This window comes from Amphiprion ocellaris, chromosome 1 (genome assembly GCF_022539595.1).
Source record: "Amphiprion ocellaris isolate individual 3 ecotype Okinawa chromosome 1, ASM2253959v1, whole genome shotgun sequence".
In the NCBI taxonomy this organism is placed as follows: domain Eukaryota; kingdom Metazoa; phylum Chordata; class Actinopteri; family Pomacentridae; genus Amphiprion; species Amphiprion ocellaris.
In genome coordinates, this window is record NC_072766.1 from 41,481,194 (window position 1) to 41,496,187 (window position 14,994).

Below are 14,994 nucleotides of genomic sequence, written 5' to 3' on the forward strand. Positions count from 1 at the left end.
TTTTTTTGGATTTTTTTCAGACGAGGGAACAAGATTTTTTGGTGCCTGTAAATGAGGACAGCAGGAGGGTTAACGACTAAACCAGCTTTACAGCAGTGTGTTTTCTGTATGTGTTTAACTGAGCTCAGACAGATCTCCTCCCTGAACACTCCTGCTTAATGACCCTGATGATTATCTAATGCATCCCTGACCAACCTCTGGGTGGAAAATATGAGCATCATCGGTTTAGCGTTTTGGGCAGATTGCTCCATTTCCTCCAGACTGATGACAGCTTTTCCGTCTTGTTTTTTTTTTTTCTCTTTCGTTGCAGCGCTGCCAGTTACAGGGAGAGGGAGCATCGCCCCCCTACATCTCTGGGAATCGCAGATAAACAAGCAAAACATTGTGACCGGGTAACCTCGAGCACGAGCGGACACCGAAAAAGCAACAACTGGGACGGGACTGGGCTTTTTATTTTTCCGTTTCTTCTTTGTGGACGAGCGGAGATGAACGGCTGCTGCATGGTTTCAGTAAACTGAGACACTGAGAGTTTCAAGTGAGTAAGTCGTGGCCCCAAAATGATTGCCTTAATTACTACACATATACAGACGTATGAAGTGACGCTACTAAGAGACTTATACAACAAAAAAAAGATGTTTTCTTTACATGTGAAAAAAAAGTGTCTTGTAAGGAACAGATGTGAATATTTTACTATGATAGAGATACTGTTTGGTCGTGACGTCGACATAATGTTTTAGTTGGGTCGGCTTCGTAGGTGTTACTAAATGGTGAGTTTGCTCTCTGCTTATGTGCAGCCGGCAGTGATCTATTTTTATCTTGTTTCATATCGTCGACCAAACCAAGGCTGGCCCCGAGTCACTCGCCAACGACGCCGGCGACGGAAAATCCACATTCATTCTACCCTCACTCAGACAGCCTGTATAGAGGGCTGGGAGAGAAATCTACGGAGCAGTTTAATGCAACAAATACATCAGATAGGACATCCTCTCACATTAAGATCCACACCTACACTAAAGCAAAGATGTCAGGCACATAAACACTCGTCATAAACATCCACTCACTTTCTACCACGGAGGACGGAACTCAACCTTTTGTTTTCCACAGATGCAAATTTAGAGCTGACCAGCTGCTTCGTCGATCTGTTTTCACTTTAACTGTATGCAAAAGTAACATGGACGTGTGTTCTATATTTTTTTAAACCTAGCCTTGATAATTACATAACCAAAGGTGAAACCCTGAATCTATTCTATGTCGTGGACTTCTGGAACATGTTGTGATATAGATGCACACCGAATAGGAGAAAAAAAATGTAAATACCAGACGTTTCTACCTGTGTGTCCTCAGATGTGTTGCGGATAGAGTAATTTGAGACTTTTTACTTTCATTGACTGTTACGACCATCGACCATAAATAATCTGTGTTTGGTTTGTCCTCGCTGATACAATCATGTCCTTCATATTGTTGCGAATGCTGCTGCGACATGTTTCATTACTGTCTTCTTCTGCTTTTACTTTCTTCCCACTCCCATTGAGAATCCTCATTTATTTGGCAAGCTGAAGGGTTGCTGAAGAAGTGTTTGTTACCTCTCTTAGACCTGCCTGTGAATGAAGCGGTTTAAGAAATGACAGTCGCATATTTTTATGAGAAGACGGCGTTTTATTTTCCTATATTTTCCTCTACATACTGTGTTAGCTATAACGGCACTTAAAGCTTGAATTTAGAGTGTCTTGTTCCTCGACTCCTAAAGAAAATCCAAAGTACTTTGCTCTTTTTTTCCGAGAATTCGTATCTGTAATTACCTCATGAATAGTTTCCCTCAGAAAAGATGTTTACTGAATGTTACCAAGATTTCTTTAGTGTCAAAAGAACCTGTAACCACAAAATAGCCACAATAGATTTTAAACAGATGTCAATAGTTTACTCGGGAACTCCTTACAGGGGTTTTGTTTGTTATTTTTGGGGGGTGGAAGGAGGGAGGAGTGGACACAAATTAAGTTTGTCATTTCTGCAAACCAGCAGGTTTACCAGAAACGCTGCACCGGAGCTCAGACACTGACAAATCTGCAAAGTTTTCACTTCTTTAAAAACAGCAGAAGTAAGAAAGAAGAGAAGAAATAGTTGATCTAAAGGAAACTGAACTGAAATGCAATGAAGACGATGGATTATATTTACATTTATTTAGGGATTGACTGATTATCAGAGTCGATATTCTGCATTTCACTAAATATCAGTGTTGTTATTTTTAACTGATTCCCCAAATTAATTTAAAAATGCCAATAAACACTAGAGGACAAATGTCGACAACTTCTCTGTTAGTTAAACACAAACAAAAAAGGACATATCAACAAGGTTTTGCAGAATTTTTGCTGCAAATGCATACCAGTAAATACCAGTATTGAGTATCGGGGTCTTTAGCACTGAAGCTGAAAGTTTGGATGCTGATAAATCTGCAAGGTTATCATTTCTTTAGAAAATTACAGAAAAACCAAAACAAAGAAAAGAAAGAGTGAATCTAAATTCAACTGACCTTAAATGGAACAAAGACGGTGGATTATATTTAGGGACTGATTGATTATCATGGCCAATATTCTGCATTTTTCTAAATATCTGTCATTATTTTTCAACCAATTCCCAAATTAATTTAAAATACATCAGACACGAGTAACAACCAAACTGATCAAGTTCTCCTTTAATTAAATTTATGGAATCCATCATCAACAAGGACATATCACTGAAGACTTGTGTTGAAATGTGTGTTTGACGAAAGGATTTCCGTTTTACTGCAAACTTAGATCGACTCTAAATATCATTTTTCAGTATCGGCCCTAAAATAAACCAGAATGGTCGACCAGTAGGTATAATAACTTATTCATCATATAAAAGTAATTAAGGGAAAGTAAAACTAATTAAAACACACATTTTACAAGAATTTATCAGGATATTTATCACATCTTTAAAAAGTAAAACAACTAAAGTAAGAAAGAAGAGAAGAAAGAGTTGCTAGACATTTTTTCTGCAAATGCATATCGATTTTAAAAATCAGTTTTAAGTATCGCTCCTGAAAAAAAAAGTAATCAGTCGAGCTTTAAGTATAATATCAGTTTGTTCCTGCATCTTACATGTTTGGAGATCAAATCTTTAAAATGGACATTAATCCTGCAAGTTTATGAAGGCAAAAGTAATGAAAAGGAAAATAAAATCAATTAAAACATACATTTTACACGTTTTTTCAGGATATTTAGCACAGAGACTCAGAGTTTAGACCATGACAAGTCTGTAAAGGTGTTACATGTAAAAAAAAAAAAAAAAAAAAAAAACAACTAAAGTAAGAAAGAAGAGAAGAAAGAGTTGCCAGAACATTAGTTTGTGGCTACGTCGTAAGTGTTTGGAGATCAAATCTTTAAAATTCAAGTTTATTCTATTACTTTGGGAAAGAAAATGCTATAAAAGTGGAGTGAAACAAATGAAAACACATTTTTTTCAAGAATTTATGAGGATATTTATCACAGAGACACTATAAACTCAGAGTTTAGAGACTGAGAAATCTGCATCTAATCACTTTGTAGTAAAATGTAGTCTCAGCCCTGCAAAAAATACCAACATATTGAAGTATAATATCGGTCTTAAGTGTTTGCAGATCAGATCCTATAATTACAAGTTTATTCGATTAGTTTATAAATGCACAGGTCATGACGAGAGAGTGGGACAAACAAAAAAACACTAATTTATGAGGATATTTAGCACAGAGACTCAGAGTTTAGACCCTGACAAGTCTGTAAAGGTGTCATGCCTTTCAAACATTTCACAACAACTACAGGAAGAAAGAAGAAAAGAAAGAGTTGACAGATATTCTTCTGCAAATGCTATCAATTTAAATACTAATTTTAAGTATCTGACCGGAAAAAAAAAAAAAAAAAACACCAAAAAGGATAATACCAGTTTGTTCCTTTGTCTTAAGTGTTTGGAGATCAAATCTTTAAAAAGCAAGTTCATCCTTAAAGTTTATGAATGCAAAGCTAATTAATGGAAGGTGAAACTAATGAAAACACATAAATTTACAAGAATTTATGAGGACATTAAGCACAGAGACTCTGGACAGCTCAGAGTTTACACAATGACAAATCTACAAAAGTTATCACTTCTCAAATCATCACAAAAGTAAGAAAGAGTTGCCAGAATTTTTACTGCAAATACATTTCCATTGTAAATATGATATTAGTTAGTCGCTGCATCTGAAGTGTTTGGAGATCAAATCTTTAAAGTTCAAGTTAATACTATTATTTGGGAATGAAAAGGTGATAAAGGTGGAGTGAAACATATAAAAACACGCCGTTGTTTCGAGAATTTATGAGGATATTTATCACAGACACTCTGTAAAGCTCAGAGTTTAGAAACTGAGAAATCTGCATCTATTCACTTTGTCGTAAAATCCAGTCTCACCCCTGCAAAAAATACCAACATATCGGTCATCCCTGAAGTATAATATCAGTGTGTAGCAGAGTCCTAAGTGTTTGGAGATCAAATCTTTACAATGTAATTTCATCTGATTAGTTTATAAATGCATGAGTCATGATGAGAGAGTGGGACAAACGGAAAAACACTAATTTATGAGGATATTTAGCACAGAGACTCATTACAGCCCATAATAAGCAGCTGTATTTACAGTTCTGAGTCACAACTCCTCCAACTTCTGTCATTACAAGTCTTCAAACTGAACAAACATCAGCTGCTCAGTGTTAGAGGCCGGTTTGTCACCTTTTAACAGAGCCAGTCTTTAAGCTAAGCTAACTAGCTGTAGCCACATGCTAACTGCACAGATCCACTTAACAACTCCCAGTGAGCACGTCTCCCAAAAGACGTAGATTAAAAGAACCAGCGTGCAAAAAAGTCTATTTCCAGGAGTGATTTTATTCCCCCGATCTGGTCAGATTGCAGCCTGAAGTTGTTCCAGACTCCTCAGCTGAGGCCCAGGGAGCAGTTTTAAGCCCAACGTTAACCGAGATATGAGACTGAGTCACATCACCTGAAGCCGTACGAAGTGTTTACGAGGGTTTTACCAGAGGAGGCCGAGTCGAAGAGTGAAAAGCTGTTTTTTTAGACACAAAACGGCATCAAAATGACAGAAAATTATCAAAACTATACAGAAAAGAACATAAAATGACAGAAAAAAACAAAATTAGACACAAAACAACATAAAATGACAGGAAAAAAGCAAAATTAGAGACAAAACAACATAAAATGACAGGAAAAAAAGCAAAATGAGAGACAAAACAACATAAAATGACAGACAATAACCAAAATTAGACACAAAATAACATAAATCGACAGAAAATAACCAAAATTAGACAAAGATAAAACAATCTATGTGGTTAGAGGCTGTTATTACGTGAAACTGGCCTGACTTAAACCTGCTTTAATCAGGACATCAGTGGGAAAAGGGTGGCGTTCTGTCAGGTGTGGAGATTTTAAAGCAGATAGAATAAAAACGCAGGGAAGGTAATTTATCCTGGTGTGAGATGAACACTAAACAGGAAGGTCAGGATCCAGAGCTATAAGAGGAATTTTTATCAGGATTCTCGGTCATTCGGGTCACATCAGGAGCATTTAATCCACCTAATGAAATGTACCACTGCAAGACAAAAATTCATTTATAGATAAAAACGAACCTTTTAAGTCATAACTGTCAGTTTAACTTCATTCATGACGTCCTCCTGGTGTGAAAGTCACACTTTTGACATTATCAAATCATTAAAATGCAAGTCTAGGAATGCAAAAGGTAAATAAGGGAAAGTGAAATTAACAAAAATGCATAAATATACACAAATTTATCAGTAAATTTAGCACAGAGACGCTGTAAAGCTCCACTTTTGATGTTATCTCATGTAGTAACAGGTTAAAAAGTCTACTTAAACTGTGAATACTGAACTAAAACTTGCCTTTTAAAAATCCCATTGCATTAAAATCAAATTATCCATCAGAATATACTTGATATCCTCCCAAAATCAGACCATTTGACTTCATAACAACCACAAGTTCATAGTAATATTAAAAATACCTCAAATAAATTTACTAGATGGTGAGTAAAGCTGAAAAAATCCACTTAGAGACGTTTATTTGCTCTAAATTTAGGGCACCAACGATTCCACCACTCAATAAAATGCATTTTTGCACAACTAAAACTTTTTAAAAACTTTAAATTTCCTGATTTAGATTGACGCTGCAAACATTATTCTGATGGTTGATATAATTATGTTGCATCAGCTTAATATTGTGTAATTTGAACTTAAACTTCTGCACTAGTTGGTTTAAAATGTAATAAAATTGGCACCGAAGCTTAAATTTTCTCCATTTTTCAAGTCAATCTTTATCGTCAAGCTATCGGACACTTGTGAGCTTTACAAGAACCGAAATCAAACAGGAAACTCATTGATTATTGGTGGAAAGCGACCAATCGATTCGTCAATATGATGAGAATTAAACAGTCAAATATTCTTTGGTTGTAGCTTCTCAAATTTGGCCGTTTAATCTGCTGGTTCACTGACTTTCTTTGGGTTTTAGACAAATAAATGAACTTCTATATCTCTGCCTAGCATAGCATTTTGACATTTTATTGGTAAAATAATTAATTAATAAAACATCTGGCAAGTTAATCAGCCACAAAAATAGTTTTTAGTTGCAGCCCAACTGGGAAAACAACAAGAATTTTGTGTAATCTGTGATAAATGTTCTGTAATAAGGCAAAGTTTAATGATAAAATGTCCAAGAAAATACATTAAAAAATAGACAAAACACAAGAAATCAAGAAAATACAGTGACTAGTTTGTAATATTTAGGGTAAAAGGTGACAAAGACGGTAAATTTACTACAGTTTGGCAAAATAAATGGAATAAAATGTGCCACAAAGACATTTTTCATGTGTTGTTTTTGGAAGAAAAATGTATCAGTGAGTATTTAATTGGCAAAATAATAAATTAACTAAATATCTAGTAAATTAATCAACAATAAAAAATAGTTTTAAGATGCATACCGAATGGAAAAACTACAAAAATCTTGGAATAATGTGGAATCTGTGATAAATGCTCTGTATAATGTGTCGTAGGTGATAAAATAAACAAGAAAACACATAAAAAAAAAAAAAAATCAACAAAACTAGAAAATATTGGAATATAGGAGCAACTTCAGTTGGTTAAATTTGCCAAACTTAAAAATTTATGCTCATAATTACGATAAAAAGGCATTTAAGGTCAAACTAATAGTGGGAACAACTGAAAAACTTGTGATCATAAACCATTATTTAAGACGTAATTAATCCAAAATCAAAAACACATCTGAGTGCAGAGAAAAAGCTGATTCCACAAAGATTAAGTTTAATAGCAAACATTCAGACTCTCCTGAAGTCTAAACAACATTTATAGATGGTTTAAAATCACCTGCAGTAATAACTTAGTGATAATTGCAGCAGTTCGTGTTAAAAAGCTTAAAGGAAGGTGAACTCTGTGTTAGATAACAAACAGAACATTTTAATTAGCATCGCCTTGCAGCTGAAAACTCACTGGAGCTGCGTTTATAACCAATCTGCTGACCAGGAGGCATTTAACTCAACAGATACGCTGAAAAAACAACAAGAACTGAACTCATTGGGCACTGAGAGTTTGGTTTAACGTTAAAAATGGCTTTTTAAGTGGCCACCGTGAGAGAAACTGCCTTTCTGTTCACATATTAACACCTCTGATACTCTGCTGTGTCTCTGCTGAGAAACCCGGCCAGATTAAGTTTAGGATGAATGCCTCCCCTAATCAATACCAAAAGGTTTCCGCTTTAAAAAACAACAACCAGATCTGAAGCTAAATGCTAAAGGACCGCATGTGACGCAAAAACAGCCAAAATCACAGCTTCAACTTCACCCAAAATGATCAAAATTAGACACAAAATGATGGAAAATTACCAAAATTAGACACAAAATGAGAGAAAATAACCAAAATTAGACCTAAAACTGCATCAAAATGACAGAAAATTATCAAAATTCTAAAAAAACAGCCCGAATCACAGCTTCAGCTTCGCTCAAATGTGGCCAAAGTTCTAGAAACCGGCCGCTGGGAAAGACGTTGCTTCATCCTCTGGTCTCTACTTGTACAATTAGACTCCAAACGAGGAGCTGAGCAGATAATCGATTCACAACTGAAGTCACAATTTGAAACAATGCAATTACCAAACCACAAAAGGCTGCGATCTGGGAGGTGTGAAATAATGACACTAATTCAATCGTGTTTAATTTGAGCAAACTGAAACTTTCAGGGGATGTTTGTGCTGCTCCTTCATCGACAAGACGACGTGGATCAGAGGCTGAACTTCTGAAAGTTTCATTATTTAATACACACATTTAGAACATTTAGCAGATGTCTGACTCAAAGTTCAAACCGTTTTTTATATAAATTCAGACTGTCCTCCTTGTGTGACAGTCACACTTTTGATGCTATAATGTGGTAATTCTCCCTAATATGTTATAAACTGATTTAAAACTGTAAACATTGAAGTGGAGCTGAACTTCAGATCAGAGGTGTCAAACTCTTTTTAGTTCAGCCCAATTTTATCTCCAGTGGGCCGGAGCAGTAAAGTCACAGCACAATAACCTATAAACAACTCAAAAGGTTTCCGTTGTTTTAGTGCAAAAAAGTACATTCTGAATGGACAAACGACAAAAAATTACACAAACGAGAAATAAAACGATAAAAAATGAGGCAAACAACACAAAACAAAAAAGACAAAAAATTGGACAAAAAAGTTACAAAGTGACAAAAAATGACAAAATAAAACAAAAAAGACACAAAAAACTAGACAGAAAAGTTACAAAGTGACAAAAAATGGACAAACGACAAAGAAGAGACAAAAAATGACAAAAACGAGAAACAAAACGACAAAAAATGAGACAAACGACAAAACGAAACAAAAAAGAGATAAAAAATTAGACAAAAAAGTTAGAAAGCAACAAAAAAATGGATAAATGACAAAAAAAGATACACAAAACAATGAATAAAGCAAAACACAAAATGACAAAAATAAGACAAAAAACACAAGCAACACAAAACGACAAAAACATGACAAAATATTACAAAAATGAGACGAAAAATGACAAAAAAAATGGGATTAAAAAATTAGACCAAAAAGTTACATAGCAACAAAAATTGGACAAACGACACAAACTAGACAAAAAATGACAAAAGCGCGAAGCAAAACAACATAAAAGTAGACAAAACGACAAAAACGAGAAATAAAGTGGCAAAAACATGAGACGAAAGACAAAACTCAGATCAAAAAAAGACAAAAGACGACAAAAATGACAAAATAATACAAAACTGAGACACAAAATGACAAAACAACAATGAACAATCTAGTATTTTACTTCAAAACAACTTGTCATGGTCTAGAAATTATTTTAAATTTATAGTTTTACTAATTTATAATCTGCAGTTAATGTCTTCTCTGGAATTTTTACACTTTGAGGACCGGATTGGACCCTCTGGAGGACCGCTTATGGCCCACGGGCCGCATGTTTGATACCCCTGACTGGATTCCAGGTTGATCCGTTAGCTTTAGCTCTTTACTGCAGCTGTTTGTCCACATCTGTATTCAGGAAAACGTCCCAGAACTTACAGTCAGATGAAGGTTTTATGAGATAATCACACGAAGACCCGTCCTGTCAGAGATCAGGCCCATAATCAGGAGATAATAACCTTCATTAGTCGACAAATCTAACGTTTCTCCTCCACACCTTTCATTTCCTGGATCAGAACGTCGAGGTCGAGGAGCAGAATTATGTGATAGAGAGATAACTGTTGGATCTCCTCATTTAATATCCTAAAGTCCTCTCTGAAATGGAAATACGCCACTAATTAGACCGGCCCGAGTTCCTCAAGCTATCAGACGCTCCTGAGCTTTAACTGAAATCAAACAGGAAACTCATTGATTATTGGTGGAAAACGACCAATGGATTCGTCAATGGGCAGAGACTTAAACGGTCAAACGTTCTTTGGTTCTAGCTTCTCAAACTTGGCAAACAGATTAACTTTTACATCTCTGCTTTTTCATAGTTTTCTTATATTTTATTGCTAAAATACTTAATAAAATATCTGGCAAGTTAATCAACTATAAAAATAGTTTAAAGATGCAGCCCAAAATGGAAAAACAGCAAGAATCTGTAGAAGAATGTATAATCTGTGATAAATGTTTCACAATGGTCTGTGAAGCGGCAATGTTTAGTGATAAAATGTCCAAGAAAACACAAGAAATCTAGAAAGTACGGTGACTAGTTTGTAGTATTCAGGTTAAAAAGTGACAAAGACGGTACATTTACTACAGTTTGGTGAAATAAATGGAAGAAAATGAAATATTTCATGTGGTGCTTTTGGAAGAAAAACAGATATGTGAATATTTTATTCATATTTGGTCGACATTTAGTCATGAGGACACGTTTCTCCTCGACGAGCTTCCAAATTTACAGGCCAAGAAACATAAAACGTGTCTAAATCCTGCGATCAGCTTCAGACGGTTTAGTTTTGGAGCCAGAGGAACATATTGAGACGGGATAAACGTTGGGATTGGAACATTCAGGTGTCTATGCAAGCTGGTGCGGTTTGGTCATAGTTTGAACCCAGCATGTGTGCATTTAGTCATCATCATCTCACCTGCAGGAAGGTAGAAGATCTCTAGGAGGCTGCTGCAGTGTGTTTAACACCCATCATCAGACAGCAACTATTAACGAACATGTAAAATATTTCTACAGTTCAGGTGTTGAGAAATATCCATGTGAGTTGTTGGCCAGCCTTGCTTTTATTCTGCATGACGCTTTGTTTTTTGAGAAATATGCATCCGAACCCAAGGTATGTTTGTATTCTTTCTCCTGAGGGTGCTCCTCTCTGTATCTTCGTCACTTTCTGACCTGAATTCTCCTGGTTTTTTGTTGTTTTCTTCTCTGTTTTAATTGATTTTGTTGGGGTTTTTTTTGGTTTTGGTTTTTTTTTTGGTAAGAACCTTCCGACTTCTGGATTTTCTACATTCATAACATTTTGTAGACAGCAATATGAGATGTGATTGAAAAATGGAATATGTGCAATGTTGATTAAAGAAAAATATAATATATTCAATAAAAATTCAGAAAACAGAAGCGTTTTAAGATGTGTTTTTTTGATATTAACTTTCTGCTTTTTCTTACCTACAAATATAAGTTTTTATAAATATTCACTCGGGCTGCACAGCATTGGAAAAAAACTGACCTTGTGATATTTATTTTTCCTGCAACATTAAAAAACATCAAGGAATGTTTCCCAGATGACTTGAACACCTCTATTTAGAGGAAATTCATTAATCCCGACATTTCTAATGAATGCTTTTCATTCATTTAGCATTTGTTTGGCCCTTCGGGATTCTTGTCTACTGATAAAGAACATGTTTTTGGTCAAAGACATGATTTCTGTAGCCAAATATTGAGGGCTGCACAATTTTCATACCAAAAAAGTGTTAATAATGGTTATTTTATGAGCATATTTCTCACAATTCATCATTGGTTTAGAAAGAAAATACTTTAAAAGAACCCTGGTTTCACTTCCTTGTAGCACTAATGTTCATTCCTGCATCAAAATAAAACTTCAAACTATCTTCACCTGAATTCATAGCATCTTCTAGAGGGAAAAAAAATAGCAAAAAACAGCGTGTAGGCTACAGCAGAAGCTAGTTAGTTATCTAGTTGTGCACAGAGAAGCTTCTAGTTACTGCAGAAAAGCAACTTAAGCAGATGTTTGACAAAAAATTACTTGGAAAAGAGTGAAATGAGGTGTTTTAATGTCAGATTTTACTGAAACCAGGTGGTTTATTTCCATCAGAGCAGTATTTTGCACGAGAAACCAAAATTTTAGCCTTACTACTGACACTGTGCTTCTTGTAGGCTACAGTAGAAGCTAGCTAGTTAGCTAGTTGTGCACAGGGAAGCTTCTAGTTAATGCAGCAAAGCAACTTAAACAGATGTTTGACCAAAAATTACTTTGGAAAGAGTGAAATGAGACGTTCTAATGTTCGATTTTAGAAAAAAAAACTTGAAGCATGATTTATTTGAGCTCACTCGACACTAAATTGTGCATCCCGACTTAAAATTCAGACAAATAAACGCAGTAATGGAAATGTTGCACACATAAATTAATGCACAAATATTTACTTTCATGAGTTTCCTCTCAAATAAGAGAAGTTTAAGGAGTTTCATTAGAAGCCTAACTGGGGTTTTATATAACTTTCTCATATTCTGATGAACACAGTTGTGGTCTTGTTTCACAGCTCTGATCACAGTGTGACTAGAATCCAAACAGATGGAGTGAAGACGGCTCTTGTCTTCTTCTGTCTGCTTGTTTGACTGCTTCAGCATCACAGGATTACAGCAAGACATGCATATTAAACCGTGCTTTTCACTGCTGAACCTCCTCTACAGTGAGTGTTATAAACTAAATGTTGTTGTTGAACCTCTCGTCTAATTTGCCACAGCTCAGCACACCTGACTGCCGTGTCTGATGAACTGTTTACAGTCAGAATCAGCTCCCCGTTTACAGCAGCTGCTTTTGAAACCCGACGCCGAGCCATTCATGTTGGACACCGTTTAAATATTTTAAACGGGTCCGTTGTGGTGCAATTACTTGACTCTTGGACAAACACCAGTTCATCAATCAAGCCGCTGATGCTGCACTCAAACCTCTGCTGCAACCTTCAGCCAAAGCCAGCAACAAATGCCGAACGCTATTTATTATTTTGAACGCTCCACAAACTTGCCAGAAACTGAAGGAGTTTGTTTTGCTCGACGGTAACCCTGACAGGTCGACTGAGGGTCACGGCGAGGGGAATTAGACCAGCGTTGGGGGTGTATATATATATATATATATATATATATATATATATATATATATATATATATATATATATATATATATATAGCAGCTCACCCTTTCCAGCTGTCTCCACAAAACAACACAAGGTCTATTCTACACAGCAGCCACGGAGGCACGTGCACATGCACATGCACAGAGCAGCCAGAAAACACTAACAGGAGTAAATGTTTGCAGCCAGCGAGTGAAGAAGCACTGGAGCAGAACGTGTCATTGTTCTTTCATAAACAATGAATACGAACAAACGAGAACAAACTCTGGATATCTGGTGCTGCATCGGGGGGTGGAGGGTCTCTGCTGGTTTATGAATTTAAATCAACATCATGTTTATTTATTTCTGCTGTCTGAACAGACCAAAGTTCTCCAAGGAACTAAACTAACCCCAGAGACTAACTAAGTTTGCATGAGAATATTGTAGCATCCTGAGGTAGGCATGAAGATGGACAAATATAATCGTAATAAAACAAAAAAGGAATAAATAAAATAAAATAAAATGCAAATTGGAAGTGAAATGTTATGATATAAAATATTAAAAATATAACAATTGAATAAATCAAATAAAAATTATAATTGAAATGAAATGATAGAAAAAAATATATATATAAAATGTAGCACACATATAATATAAAAATACAATAAAAATAACAAAAGAAATAAAAAGAAATAAAAGATATATTATTCTGTTAATATATTTTTCATATATAGATAACAGATTATATCTTGTACTTTTATTAATAAAATATATACAATGACACTAATTACAAAAACAAGAAAACACCAAATTATATGCATAAATTGTTGCATTTTTTGTTTTTAATATATTATATTCATTATTTTATTTATTTCTATTAATATAAATTTTATTTGTTGCAGACATAATAACAATAATAGTAACAATAATAATAATAATAATAATAATAATAATAATAAATGTAAAAGGGGGTAAAATAACTAAATTTATTTTATAGTATATATATATATATATATATATATATATATATATATATTTACATATAGCAACATTTAATGTAAAAATAACACTGAAATTAAAAAAATACAATAAAAAAACAAAAATAAAAAGAAATGAAATACAAAATGGTACATAGTATTGTTTTTTATTTTTTATGTTACTATTATATTTTTTATCAGTATCTACAGATAAGATTTTATTTTCTATTTTTAATAATATTAAAATCTATAGAATGCCATAAATCGCACAACCAAGAAAATATCAAATTATATATATATTTTTTGTCTATTTTATATATACGATTTCATTTATTTATATTAATATTTATTAATATTTATTTTATTACAATGCCTGCTCATTGGGGATCTAGGAAAATCTTGATTTGTTGGGTTTACACCTATATACATTTTTGTAGGAGTTATAATCCTTATTATATGATCAACATAAGTACATTAAATAACTTTTTCTTGCAGTATGTGTTGTTTTAAATGCAGAAAAATGACAGCGACTTGACTTTCAGCTGCAGCGACTCAGTGAATGAAAACGTGAAGCGTTTCTGCTCTTAATGTGTTTCAGATTGTGTTCCGTAAAACTGCAGCAGAGGAAGGTAATGTGAAAATACAAAGCTGCTTCGCTTATATCTTCATTTCCTAAATGAGAAAACCCAGAAAATGTTGTGTAACATCTTGTTCGCAGTAAACGGTTCTGTTAAAGTGCAGTAAAACGGTTTGTTCTGAATTAAAATGAAAGTTTCAGCAGGAGAAGTGAAATTAGTCCCTTCTGTCAGCCCAGAGAAGGTGACATTTTTAGTGTGTCTGGGTGCAGAGAAGGCGTAATATTCTCAGATTAATTATGAATTTAACTCTACGGAGACATAACGGTGTCTTCGGTCTTCCAGGAAAAGCCTCCATCGCTCTCAGGTGAAAGGCGACACCTGACAGGGAACAATATCCGCCTCATATAATCATGAATTTGGCGTCCATCATTTCCCTCCGTGTACGAAACCCGACGCCGCTGCCGCCGCCGCCGCCGTGCTCCACACCGGTGGCCCCTGAAACCCAATCAGCTGAATCCCCCCCCTCTCCCCAAAGGCAGCAGCCTCTT

At 34.8% G+C, this 14,994-nt stretch overlaps 1 protein-coding gene across 4 annotated transcripts in view; it reads left to right on the forward strand.

Annotated features, from left to right (window-relative positions):
* The window catches only part of kcna4 (potassium voltage-gated channel, shaker-related subfamily, member 4), a 94,307-nt gene extending 83,146 nt beyond the window's left edge, over window positions 1-11,161 (forward strand). For all 4 annotated transcript variants that reach the window (XR_008601697.1, XR_008601694.1, XR_008601695.1 and 1 more), the window contains one exon: window positions 311-11,161. The gene's annotated coding sequence lies outside the window, so the exon portion shown is untranslated. The remainder of the gene's footprint in view (window positions 1-310) is intronic.
* Window positions 11,162-14,994: the final 3,833 nt, after the last annotated feature.